The following is a 14,408-nucleotide window of genomic DNA, read 5'->3' as shown; positions in this document are numbered from 1 at the left end:
TAAAAAGAATTTTTAATATTCAGCAACTTCAAATCAATCATGCCAATTTATTAAACACAAGAATTTAACCCAACTTCAATTAAAAAGAAAAGAACACCTGTTTTCTACAACAAACTCTTGTTTGCTTCTCTCTGCCTCTCCCAATACCTAATGAATTGTATTGGTTTGATATAGACTGTTATCTAGATCTCTCTGTGTTAATAGGGATGAAGTGTTAACTTGTTGACTTATTATTAGTAATGATTTCATCTAGTACCATATAGCAAGGAAATTAAGAATAGCCTTGTTCCCTGAATTTGTAATAAATAAAGACAATTCTACTCTGCATATAATTTTGGGGGGTTACAATAAAGCTTGTATGTATACTTTAAAAGTGTTAATTAGAAAACTTAGCAAAAAAAAACTTATCCTTTTGCTAATAGAGAAAAGTATAATAATGGATTCTAGAAGGAAATATTAGCAACTTCTTTAGAATGCTGTTATTTGAATATGCAACTGAACTTTTTAGTTAATAATTTAGATGATAGTATAGTAATCACTTTTCCTTTTGCTAATAGAGAAAAGTATAATAATGGATTCTAGAAGGAAACATTAGCAACTTCTTTAGAATGCTGTTATTTGAATATGCAACTGAACTTTTTAGTTAATAATTTAGATAATACTATAGTAATCACTTGAAAAGTCCACATGAAATCTATGTCAAATATGGTTGAAAGGGAAAGTGAAAGTCATTCAGTTGTGTCTGACTCTTTGTGACCTTGGGGACTATACAGTCCATGGAATTCTCCAGGCCAGAATACTGGAGTGAGTTTCCTTTCTCTTCTCTAGCCTATTCCTTCTCCAGCGGGTCTTCCTGACCCAGGAATTGAACCAGGATCTCCTGCATGGCAGGTGAATTCTTTACCAACTAAGCTAACAGGGAAAATAGAAAAAGTTTATCAGTAACCATACCTGATTCTGCAGAATCTAAAGGTGGTTTAAAAAAAAAAAAAAAAGACTTCTAGCTATGGATTAATTTAGGAAATATTTTGGACTAAAATTTTACTTTAAATTTAAATTCAATATGAAAAAGTAGGCTTTGCAGGTGGCGCTAGTAGTAAAGAACCTGCTTGTCAATTTGGGAGATACAAGAGACATGGATTCGATCCTCCGGTTGGGAAGATCTCCTGGAGGGCATGTCAACCCACTCCAGTATTCTTGCCTGGAGACTCCCATGGAGAGAGGGGCCTGGTGGGCTACAGTCCATAGGGTAGCAAAGAGTTGGACACGACTGAAGTGACTTAGCACACATGTACAAATGCATGGAAAAGTATTGGTTACAGACCAATCATCAAATCATAAATATTTTAAAGCGTCTGGTAACCCTGTGCTCCATGCTATGAAGTATATATGAAAAAGAAAAGAAAAAGGGAAATCTTTGTTCTCATAGCTTATTCCCATTAGAGGAAAAACTTAAAAGGATAAAAAGTTAAGTAGTAAAAGACCTAAAAAATAATCTTGAGATTAAAAACAGAAGAGGACACAGGAAAATATTTATTTACAACATATTCTTTGGTCTAGTCCTGTATTTAAATATGTACTATTCTCTCCTTTTCTACTTTCCTTACTCTTTTCCCAAAGCATGGCTGAGCACTTTTCTGTACATCAGGCCTGTACCAGGCATAGACTTACAAAAAAAAATGAAGCACAATTTCTGTCCTCTAATAAGAGGTATAATTGGAATCTTCAGGAACCAGCATTTGACAGGTCAAACATCAGTTAGGAGAGGGTGTCCCAATTTCACGGGTTTCAGAAAGTTCTTTAGCCCCATGGTGTCTCCGGGCATAAGGTCTGTTGAGTAGGGATTGTAACCAGCCCTCAGCAAATATCCTGGGATATCCTCCTGGAACCTACTTGATTTTTCTAATTGATATGGAACTTCAGAATGGGAATAAGATCTAAACCAAATTAACTATTTAGAAGGCAATAAGGAAAGAAATGGTATGAACCTAACAGAAGAGGACAGATAGTAAAGCATCTGCCTCCAGTGTGGGAGACCTGGGTTAGATCCCTCGGTCGGAAAGATCCCCTGGAGAAGGAAATGGCAACCCACTCCAGTACTCTTGCCTGGGAAATTCCACGGACGGAGCACCCTGGTAGGCTACAGTCCATGGGGTCGCAAAGAGTCAGACGTGACTAAGCAACTTCACTTTCTTTCTTTAAGCAGTGAAATTAGGACTCAAACCTCTAGAAATGTCATTTTCAGTAGATTCTGACATATTCTGAACTTCACCAGTCACCAACTCTTCTTACTTCTGAACATCCAAAGAACACTGTGGGTAAGTAGAGGTTTAGAATTAAGGAAAGGAAAGTCTAATGTGAATGAGGAATGTGTATTTTAAGGGGAACAAGGGCACTCCCTAAACTTTCCATGACCTGTTAAGAAATCACACAGTTCCTGGAACGTAATGTGATCAATAAAAATTATTGTTAAGAGAAAGATTTATGCCCACACCAATGTCTGTAGCTCAGTCTAAGGAGGATGTTAGGTATTTCCTTATTTCCACAAACAGGTCATTTAATGGTTTTAACCTTTGACTTTTTAAATAGTATCTATTATTTTCCTCTTTGAAGAATGTATATCAATGTGTTATATTTACACTGAAGAAACATAGTTTATATAAACAGGTTTGTATATTGGAAGAGTGGCAATACATTATTGTGTTTCTATTTTCTGACTTTTATTTCAAGAATGTATATCTGCCTTGCTTCTCTTGTTCTTTCTGGCTTTGGCATTAATTCCATGAAACAGATCTGAGAATTCTGCTTCTCTCTACTACCTCCATAGAAAGATTTACTGGCTTTCCTCATTTAAAGAGGTTCTGATGTCTCAGGCAGGCTAAAACGCTTAATTTGTTTTCTTCATTTAAAGTGTTTTTGACGCTCTCATCAGATCCAGATTTTCAGACTACGTCCATGGTAAGTTGAGCAGTGATCCTGGATTCTGGAGTAGTTCCATTTTTCTAATTCTAGTTCCAGAAGTCTTATAGGATAGATTAAATTATATAGTGTTTTCTGAGCCTGTTCTAAGAAAAAAAAAAAAATCCTAGGTCTTCATCAAATTCTAATCATGAAGGATTCAATGCAAAGTCAGCCTGCTTCAGTGTCCAAACATGAGGCTTGTATTAGAGGATGTTTGAGAAGGTGAGTAACCTTAGTGCTTATGACTTTAGATCTTGAGGATGCCTCTGAGGAGTGTACAAATCTGGCGGAACCTGCCGGTTTGTTTATTCCTTATGAAAACTTTAGGTGTCAGGGCAATGGCTCAAAGGAAATGACTCTCACACATTCCTTTAAGTAGGAAGAAGTGAGATATGCTGGCTCCTCCGATTCCATATTAGGAATATGCCGGCGGGCCCCTGGGCAAAAAAAAAGAAAGGATCATACAGAACAGGGAAGAGTCTCAGCTCAGAAAGGGTATTTATCTGAGAAAGAAAGAGAGAAAGAGTTAGAAGAAAAACTCAGACCTTCCAGAAGTCAGGAAAGATTTGGGGAAAAAAGGGAGGGGCACTTTACCTAGGAATCTGAGACAGCATCTGAGTGGTGAAGGAGATTGGCAGGAGGCATATAGGTTTTGCTCAGAGGTAAAGAATCTGACTGCAAAGAGACTCAGGTTCGATCCCTGGGCTGGGACGATCTCCTGGAGAAGACATAGCAACCCACTCCAGTATTCTTGCCTGGAGAATCCCACGGACAGAGGCTCCTGGTGGGCTACGGTCCATAGGGTTGCAAAGAGTCGGACATGACTGAAACAACTGAACACACATACGCAGGCTTTGAAAATGGGCAAAAGAATAATCAAGCATTCTTTAAGGATCCACATCTGGAGAATGAGCTTTTTCTCTCACTCTGGAGGGCTCATCCCTGATGAGCCTTTGGGTGGATGCTGGAACTTCTTTAGCAAATTTTGTTAATTCGGGATTTGTGAGGTGGGGCTCAAAAAACGATTAAAGTTCCAGTGAAGCATCTAATAAAACATCTTTCTTGATTCTAAGTTCTGTAACTTAAGTAATTTAGTTTGTTCTTTCAGTGATAGACAAAATTAGGGAATATTTCTTCAGTTTTTATGCTTTCCAGTTCTATTTATTCATGTTTTTACTTCCATTCCAACTATTTGGCTTTATTTCAGTTTTAATATTATAAATGACCTCAACACAGCTTAGGAAGTGGGAGGTAAATATAGTTCAGTAAGAATTATTTTTCTTTTTGTATATGCTGAGAAATTGTATGGTGCTGTAACTACCCTGAAAGTTAAACATGCTACTTTGAGGAAATAGAAGTAACACTATACTGCAATCGCTTAGTTAACATTCTGGTTGCTCAGGCAAAAACTTAGTCATTCTTGCCTCTTTCCTTGTCTTCACGTCTTACTTCCAATCCAGCAGTAAAGGCTGAGTTCTAACCCCCAAACATCTCCCCAAACAATATTTTTCCTCCACCTCCATCAAAACCACCCTTCCCCAAATCTTGAAAGGAAGTGGGATTTGCAGGTGTCTCCTAGCTTGTCCATCTCATTCTATTCTGCCTCCTCCCTATTCTCAACCCAGCAGCAGAATGACACTTTTAAAACCTAATGACATCAGGTCATTTCCCCATGTTTTTCATCTTACTTGCAATAAAAACCGAAGTTCTTACTTAGATTTACAAAGTGAGGGCTATAATTCCAGGTTCCCCTGAGCTACCAAGCTACCAATGCCCAACTTGATCCTCCTGTTACTCACCACTCATTAAGTATGAGAACATGCATCTACCTTGGGACTTCAATATTTCACACTTTTCCCCAGTACCTTCATGACTTGGCCCTTCACTTCCTTCAGTTCTGTGGTCAAAATAGTTTCCATGATGTCTTGCATGATCAGCTGTTGTAACTACATGTTTCCCTCTCCAATCCCCACACTCAAACCCCTTAGCCTATTTTCTCAAAAGCGCTTACCAGTGCTTCAGTATATTTGTTAATCTCCCCGGTTAACAATGTTTGTAAAGAATGTTTTCATTGATTTGTCCCCAGATCCTAGATCAGTGCTCAACACATTGAACAAATATTTATTGGCTGAGTACTGAATAAGATGATAATCAAGGTTGATCTTCTATATGGGTGGAGTAGACGATGCCAGCCTATGCCACTGGGAGGCTCACAAATCAGGTTTGTTCCTCCTCTCTTGTTTTGTTGTTGTTCTAGTTGCTGAGTCATGTCCAACTCTTTTGTGACCCCATGGACTGCAGCCTGCCAGTCTCCTTCTGTCCATGGGATTCTCCAGGCAAGAATACTGGAGTGAGTTGCATTTCCTTCTCCATGGTATATCTGGATATCTTCCATATTTTCTACCAACTGCATCCTGTCCTGTGCCCTGTATGGTTGACCTATATGAACCACATCAACAAATTGCCTTTCTTCTGATGTCCAGTTGGGTTTATCTGATGTGCAGCCTCAGTAGGACATAAGAAGGAAGAAGTATGGATTTTGGTTCTCATTCCCTTGATTCCGAAGTCATAGCTTTTTTCAAAGTGATCATTATCTCTATATATCTCTTCCCTTATGGATCCTGAAAACTGCTCCCTCATCCAAGGGACTGCACCATGTCTCTGATACCTTCCCTACACGTTTTTCCTAGTCTAAATCTTCTTGGGTTATCTTTGTTTGTAAATGCCATATGTTTCCTGCTGCAACCCTGACTTATATACAAGTTTCATGAAAAGGAAGAAAACTGTAAGGAGACTATGAAGAAGGAAAAGAAGCACTGGGTCAGAAATAGGATCCAGGAGGACACCAAGATAAACAAATCATCCAAGACATGAACTTTTAGTGTTAGAAATAGCCTTTGAGTTTTAGTCCATGTCCTTTGCTCTGGCATGGGAATCTGAGACTTAGATTTAGTAACCTTGCCAAGGTCATGTGACCAGTTGGTAAGAGAATCACAATTTGTACTCAGATCTGAAACTTAAGCCCCTTATTTCAGCATAGCCAACAATTCTGCCTAGCACCAGTCATGGCAAAAAATATGTTCTTTTGTGTACCTCATTGCTGGCTTCTTTCTTTTTCTAATGCATCCTAAGGTGTGAATATACTGGGATTGTACTCACTGAGATCATACCCAATGAGACAAATGAAACCTTTCTCCAATTGTGGCTATGGTAATTGTTTCTTTTCCTGACCACATCATTTCTGACTTCTGATTTGCTGACTCATTTCCTGTGTTTCATATTGTTCTTTTCTATGATGCTTTCTCACCTCATGGAATTTTCCTTAATTGGAGAATATTCCTATTTGCTTAAGGGTTGACTACTAGAAGTTCAGGTTTTAAATCCAGAGCTATCTTAAATCTGCTGTAGATTTAGTCATCTGTCTTCTAATTTGCCCAGACTTCGGGCTTTTTCAAATACAACGGTGATTGTTTTTCTACAAAATGATGATAATAATATTGATCCAATAGGTCTTGGATAAACCTTAAATTAGATAATACATTTAGAGTTCTTATGGGAGCTGGCATATATTGTCACATTAGGCATGAGTGTGTGCTAAGTCACTTCAGTCGTATGAGACTCTTTGTAACCCTATGGACTGTAGCCCGCTCATGGGGCTGCTCTTTCCATGGGATTCTCCAGGCAAGAATATTGGAGCAGATTGCCATGCCCTCCTCCAGGGTATAGTTCTGAACCAGGGATTGAATCTGCATTTCTTATGTCTCCTGCATTGGCAAGAAGGTTGTTTACCACTATCGCCACCTGGGAAGCCCCACTGTCCCATCAATTGATGTTAATTACTATTGCTGACTTCAGTAGTAAAGTGACACTCCATGCTACAACTTTCAGATCTCTGTTCTCCATTTCTCTTTTCTGCATTTTGGGATGTGTATGGGTGTGGGAGGAGGGGTGAGATCTTACTCTGCATTTTGGCAGGAAGAGCAGTTTCTGGATTAAATCCAATCATGAAAATGATTGCTTCTTTGGACAATTATGATTTTCCTGATGTTTCTCTTGTCAAACTATTGAAGAAGGCTCATATTGAGTGCTGTCTCTGGTCTTTAGGGACTTTCCATTTTAGACATTTACATTTCTGTGTGGTAGGCTGTCTTTGCTTAAAGGACTCAGTTTAGCTCTACAAATGTTTACTAATCAAATACTGTTGACTCGATGCTGGGGATACAATGTACAATGGTGACTCAGACAACACTCTCACACCAGAGAGCTCATAGTCTTCTGCAGGTGTTTTGTGCTAGGCCATATCTTTGATTAAGCCTGTGGACCAAGCAGCCACATCAGTCTAATGTGGATAACTGAGTGCCAGCTCATTGCTGGGTTTTGCTCCCAAATGAGCAACCTGTCCTCATCTGATCCCACAGAGTTTCCAGTGATATCAGTGGGTATTTTGAGGGTGTATCTGAGAAGAATTTTCTTCACTCCTTGTATTCTAATTCTAAGCACACATCCCAGGAAGTTTGATTCTTATCTGCTATTCCTCAGGCTTCAACATGCCAGTTACCTACTGCTGTGGAGCTGGTGAGTACACTTGAGACACATGGTTCTTCAGAATGTGGTAAAAGGTCAGAAGAAATTTCTAAGTTATTAGATTCAAAAGAGGCCCGTGGAGATGATCCAGCAGCCAGATTCTAGAACCTTCCTCTAACCATGCATTTTACTGGTTAGTAACATTGACAAGGTTATGAAAGATTGCTCAAGGAGGCTCTGTGGTTCAGGCAGAACTAAGAGCTGAATCTCTTTTTAATCCAGTTTCCTGTACTTGTGTACTGATGATTATTTCAGTTCTCAGCTTTTGCAAAATGCTGCGAACCATTACTGTATCTGTCTGTAAGGTCTCAGCACTGGCAAGTTGCTTTTCTGAAAGGCCAGGCTGAGTCAACAAAGAGCTGGGAAAGTGAATTAATTTGCCATGAAGATATGTGACTATTACTGCCTCTTACAGAATTCCTTCCCCTCATTAAGCTTCCACAAATACAAAATGCATCCATTGCTCATACGCGCTGTGTGAAGATGCTTGGAAATTAGTACTCAAGTTCTATGGCATCGCCCTCGGTCCCTCCGTGCAGTCCTCCTCTTGGCATGGAGCGGGGTGGTGGGACCTCAGAAATAGTCAGCGGGCAAAGAACTACTTCCTGTGAAATAAACATTAAAAAAGGTAAGATGATATTGTTTCTTGTTTTTTACTTTTCCCAATTACATATATGCCCAAGTAAAATTATAGTCCAATAGAACCTACAGAATTTTTTAGCAAGAAAAGAACCTTAGAGATCACTAAGTCAAAAGCTGGAAGAAAGAAGGCTAACTGAAAAGCAGCCCCTGTAGGAAGATAAGATGCTAATTTTTAGAGGCACTCAGCAGTTAGAAAATCAATTTTTCTTAACATTGAGAATTATTGAGTGGCTGGAAAAGCATCTTACTCTATGAAATATAGTCACTGTTTAGTGCCTTTCCATTTTATTTACTATTTAAAGCACACAACAGCTAGTTAACCAACTACTTACAAACTATATTTAATGTTTAGAGGCACTCAGTGTGGTTATAAAATGATTTTAAGGGTATACAAATATGGTACGTTAACCACATTTCATGAACTATGGTTCCCTCTGGAAAAACAAAAACGTTTTCCTTGGCATCCTGTGGCCTCTCATCCTAAAGTTTGTAAATGACCCATACTGTTCAAACCGGCTGCCTCACTAGCTTTTGATGCCAGCCACTTTAGAGCACACACCAGAAAGATCAATACAACCCCTACGTAAGTGATAGAGCACCGTGCTCTCAAAGGCTGTTAGACTCTCCGATAAAGAACGGCTTGACAGATGCAGTGAAACTAAGCAGCGTGCACAAAACCCCAGTAAAGAGGCTGTAGGGATGCAGTCTTGTCTCTCTGCATGGTAGACTGATGAATGCACTATGATACAAGATGCGCTTAGACGCATGTCCTGCCACGTGTGCGTTCACGAGTTTGTGGCCTATGAAAACGTGGGGAGAGTCTAACAAAGGATGGGAAAAGAATGGAGCCTTTTTCAAAGAAGCCTGCTACAGAGAATTATGACAAGGGAGACATAACAGGGCCCAGTGTAAACTTGACAGAGAGGGAATGTTCAACTACATATTTTTTAGGCAATATCCTAATTTCCTGAAAACACTCTGGATCACAATGAGTCGGTCTCTCTCTTCTGTTACTGAAATTCCACCACACTGGTTATTGAGGAAATGTGATGGACATGTTGTTTGAGTTTCCTGCTTATGTAATAAAACTGAATGTGTGATGATGTTCACTGTGTCTCCTTTACTTTGCTATCCTGGCAGAAGGGCTTCTAACCCAAGATGATGCCCATACTGAAGCTGGGGAAAGGATGCAAAGACAAAGAGTATGGGCAGGCAGATGTATATCCATACTTTGTCTCATCACATAGGTAGTAGTATTTCTAGCAAGGGTAACCAGTAGTAAAATTCTAACCAAGGGTCATTGATGGGGAAGTATACCAATTTTCTAACCAAGAGTTTTTAAAAAATGCATAAACTATGAAATAAAAAGATAATTTTAAAGATTTAGACACAAGAAAATTGTCAGAAATTGTTTAGTGAGGACTCCAGCTTATGTGATAATATACCTCAGTTTACTGAGCCCTTCCGAAGTGTGCTAAACTGGACTTCTGGTTTCTAGTCTGGTCTGTAAGAAGTCTGAAAGTCATCACTTCATTCTAACAAGTAAAAAGCTTAAGGAGCAATATGAACAACCCTACACCCATAAATTTGTTAATCAAGATGAATGGACCAGTTTCTTGAAAGGTGCAATCTATCAGCACTCACAGAAGAGAAAGTAGACAATCTGAACAGGACCATATTTATTCAAGAAACTGGATCAATAATTAATAACCTTCTAAAAAAGAAAGCACCAGGCCCAGATGAGGTCACTCATGAATTCTACTAAACATTTAGGGAAGAAATTATACTGGTTGTCTAGAATTTCTTGTGGAAGATAGAAGTAGATGAAATATTTCCTAATTCCATCTATTAAGAAACCAAACAAAAACATAACAACAATAGAAAATTACAGACAATACCTTTCAAGAATATAGATGCAATAATCCTCAACAAAATATTAGCAAATCAAATCCAACAATGTATAACAAGAATTCTACACTATGACCAAGTGGGATTTATTCTAGATGCAAAGCTGATTCAACATACAAAAATCAAATTAATGTAACCCATCATACCAACAAGCTACAGAAGAAAAATCACCTCATCATATTAGCAGATGCAGAAAATGTCTTTTACAAAACCCAATTCCATTCATGATGAAAACTTAGCAAACCAGAAATTGAGGAGACCATCGTCAGCTAAAAAGCATTTTAAAATCTACAGTTAATATCTTACTTAATGGTGAGAAACAATAAGCTTTCTCCCCAAGAACAGGAGAAAGGCAAGTATATCCCCTCTAATTACCCTTTTTCAATATCATACTGGACGCCCTAATTAATGCAACAAGACAAGAAAAGGAAATAGATCATATACAAATTGTGAAGGAAGAAATGAACTGTACTTGGTAACAGATGACATGACTGTCTATGTAGAAAGTCTAAGAGAATCCCCCAAAATACTCCTGGAACCAAAAAGCAGTTAGAGCAAGGTTGTAGCTTATGAGGTGGATATACAAAAGTCAATTGCTTTCTTATACACTGGGATTGAAAAACTAATTTGAAAAAATAAAAAAACCCCAAAAGTCAAAGCCACTCATATTAACATTCCCCAAAAGAAATAGATATAAACATAACAAAATATGTACAAGATCTACAGAAGGTAAACTATAAAATCCTGATGAAAGAAATCAAAGAACTAAATAAATGGAGACATATCCCACATTCATGGATAGGAAGACACAATACTGTTAAGATGTCAATTCTTCCAAACTTGATCTATAGATTCATTGCAATGCCAATGAAAATCCCAGCAAGCTACTTATGGATACTGACAAACTGATTCTAAAGTTTACACGAAAAGACAAGAGAATCAGAAAAAAGCCAATACAACATTAAAGGGGGAAAAAAAAATGGAGGACAGACATTTCACTCAACTGATGGTGCTAGAACAACTGGATCCACATGCAAAAAACTGAATCCAGACACAATCTTTATACACTTCCACAAATACTAACTCAAAACAGGTCATACACCTAAAGGGAAAATGCAAAATTAAAACACTCCTAAAAGATAACACAAGAGGAAATCTAGATGACTTTGAGTTTGGTGATAGCATCTCAGATATAACACAAAAGGTGCAATCCATGAAGCTGGACTTCTGAAAAATTAAAATTTCTCTGCAACTGACACCATCAAGAGAACAAGAAAATAAGCCATTCTAAAAGACATGGTTAAATGCTATTACCCAAAATATAAAAAGAAATTTTAAGACTTAAGAAAGGCACAACTGATTAAAAACGGGCACTTCATCAGCAAATATATACCAGTGACAAAAATGCATATGAAAAGATGCTAAATATATGTCCTTAGGGAACCGCAGATTGAAACAAGACACCTTGTACCTGTTAGAAAGGTGAAAATCCAAAACACTGACACCACCAAATGTTGGCAAGGATGTAGAACAATAGGAACTCTTACTAGTTGCTGATGGCATGCAAAATGGTAGGGTCACTTTGGAAGGTAGTTTGGCATTTTCTAACAAAAGTAAACATACACTTACATATGATCTAGCCATTGCATTCTTTAATATTTACTCAAAGGAGCAGAAAACTTACATCCACACAAAAACCTGCACGTGAATGTTTAAAGCTTTATTCATAGCTTCCAAAAATTGGCAGCAACTAAAATGTCCTTCAGCAGGCAAATGGATAAACAACGGTACATTCAGACACCAGAACACTATTCAGCATTAAAAGCAACTGAGCTATCAGGCCATGAAAGGATATGGAAGAACCTCACAGACAAATTACTGCATAAAAGAAGCCAATCTGAAAAGGCTACTTACTGTACAAGTCCAACTATACAACATTCTAGGAAACACAAAACTATAGAGACAATTATGGATGGGTGGTTGCCAGGAGTTGAGTGGAGGAGGAATGAAGAGGAGCAGACGGGAATTTTAGGGAAATAAAACTATTCTGAAGGATACTATAGTAGTGGGTTTATGTCAGTACACATCTGTCAAAAACCATAGAATGTACAGCACCAACAGTAAACCCTAATTTGAAAAATGGGCTTTGCATGAAAAGACGCATCAATGTAGTTTCACTGAAAGTAACACATGTACAATTTTGGTGTGAGATATTGATAGTGAGGGAGGCTGTGTATGGGAAGTAATGAGAATTCTCCACTTTCCTCTCAATTTTGCTACGAATCTAAAATTTCTCTAAAAAATAACGTCTATTTTTAAAAATGTGCTAGGCATTTGATGAGATTGAGTAGAAAATATGTCTCTAACAGACCAAAAAAAAAAGTCTTGTGTCAGTGAATGGAATACTTTTTTAAGGATAAATATTATGTTGAAGCACAGCACAATTTAATTAAGGAATCTGGAAGACAATTTGTGGTGAAAGCTTTGGGGAGTAAGCTTTATAAATGTATGTAGAAACTAGTGGTGATGGTGGTTTAGTTGCCAAATTGTGCCCGACTCTTGCAACCCCATGGACTGTAGCCTGCCAGGCTCCTCTGTCCATGGGATTCTCCAGGCAAGAACACTGGAGTGGGTTGCCATTTCCTTCTCCAGGGGACCTTCCCAACCCAGGGATCAAACCTGGGCCTCCTGTGTTGCAGGCAGACTCTTTACCGACTGAGCTACAAGGGAAGTAGCAGTGATTCTGAAGTCAATAGAAACGTTTTTGGTAAGTTTTAAGGATCATTTTTTTTTTTTCCCTTTTTGCTCTTCAGGAAAAATGTTTAGGGAGACTACTGTTGCAAGACTTATATTTAGGCAAGGCTTAACCATGTGTGAAGTTTTTCATTTAGATTCATTTCTGCAAGAATGCTAAAAGAACAGTGTGATATTCTTGCCCCCTCACCAAGAAGTCGGGGGGAGGTTCTGCCAAGGAAGAATGTGTGAGACTGCTGGGCAGTGAAAGAAAGAGGCTGAAGAAGTCCTCACCGAGGTGGGGTTACCGAAGGCCAGGCATGAGTGAGACAAGTCGGGCAGTCGGTCCAGCCTGTTGACCACGTCGGGAAGGAGCCCAGGTGCAGGTCTGGTTACTGGGGCCTTGCCTCTGGGTGTTCTTGGATCCATCTGTTGTTGAGCCTTCGCTGGCATCTGTGTGGCCCACAGGGGCACCAGGGAGGATAGGTAGGTGACCTTCTGTCCCATGCTGGGTAGAAGTTCTGTGAATGGGACCCAGACATGTCTCCAAGCTAATCATCCAATCTGCTTCCCAAGTGTATCTGATTGTGTGCCCTGAAGAATCACCAGAGAATTGTCCACACCATGAAGATGGGTAGGAGGGCACATAAACGGATAGGAGAGCAATAGGGCTGGAATGGAGGGCATGTTTGGGGAAAGGGGGTCCCTGCAGGGCACAGGAGCACGCGGACGTGGATGGGAGCCAGGACAGGGACTGCTCTGCCAGGGACACGCCCACAGTCTCGGGGCTGTCTCCACCCACAGGGCCCGGAATTCCCAGCGTGGGGCCCTCCCTGATCCACCTGCCCATGTGGTAGCAGCGGGCAGGTGCATGGCCCAGGCGTCGGCCAGGTGCGCCAGCAGCAGGTGGAACAGGCCCAGGTGGGTGTGTTTGTCCCAGTCGGTGCTGCCCCGCATGTCGGCAGTGGACAGGGAGGTCCAGCGCGTCTCAGCCGTGCCCGCCGGCCGCCACAGCACTGCAGAAGTTGGCCTCCAGCACATCGGCCCGCAGGCACATGCCTCAGGTCGGTCCTCAGGAGGGAGGAAGCCCCCAGAGACCACCTCAGCTCCTGGCATGACGGTGTTCCACACCAGGCGGCAGTCCTTGGGCAGCACCCGGTCTAGGTGCCCAATCTGGTTCTGCAGGTCTTCCTGGTAGCTCCTCGGGAAGTCCCGGCCATCCGCTGAGAGATCTGAGAGACAGGAGTTGAGGACCAGCACGTCCAGGGCTTGCTCGGCCCGCTGCATTTGCTCCATGATGTCCTCCACATACCGGGACCAGGCGCGCGAGGAAGTAGAACAGCACCAGGCGGTGACCAGCGCAGAACGGGCACATCTCACCATAGCAGGTGCAGCGGTGCAGGCCCTCCCATTGGCAACCCTCCAGCTGCGTGTGGTGCTCGAAACTCAGCTCGCCCTTGGCCTTCAGCTGGCTGGAAGACGGCAAGCAGTCTTTCTGCAGAGGGAGCACCAGGTCCTTGTACACGGAGTCCCCCACGATCACCACGAACTTGTGCAGCAGCTACGGGACTTCACAAGCC

Source organism: Odocoileus virginianus, chromosome 30 (genome assembly GCF_023699985.2).
Source record: "Odocoileus virginianus isolate 20LAN1187 ecotype Illinois chromosome 30, Ovbor_1.2, whole genome shotgun sequence".
Classification (NCBI taxonomy): domain Eukaryota; kingdom Metazoa; phylum Chordata; class Mammalia; order Artiodactyla; family Cervidae; genus Odocoileus; species Odocoileus virginianus.
This window is presented reverse-complemented; position numbering follows the sequence as displayed.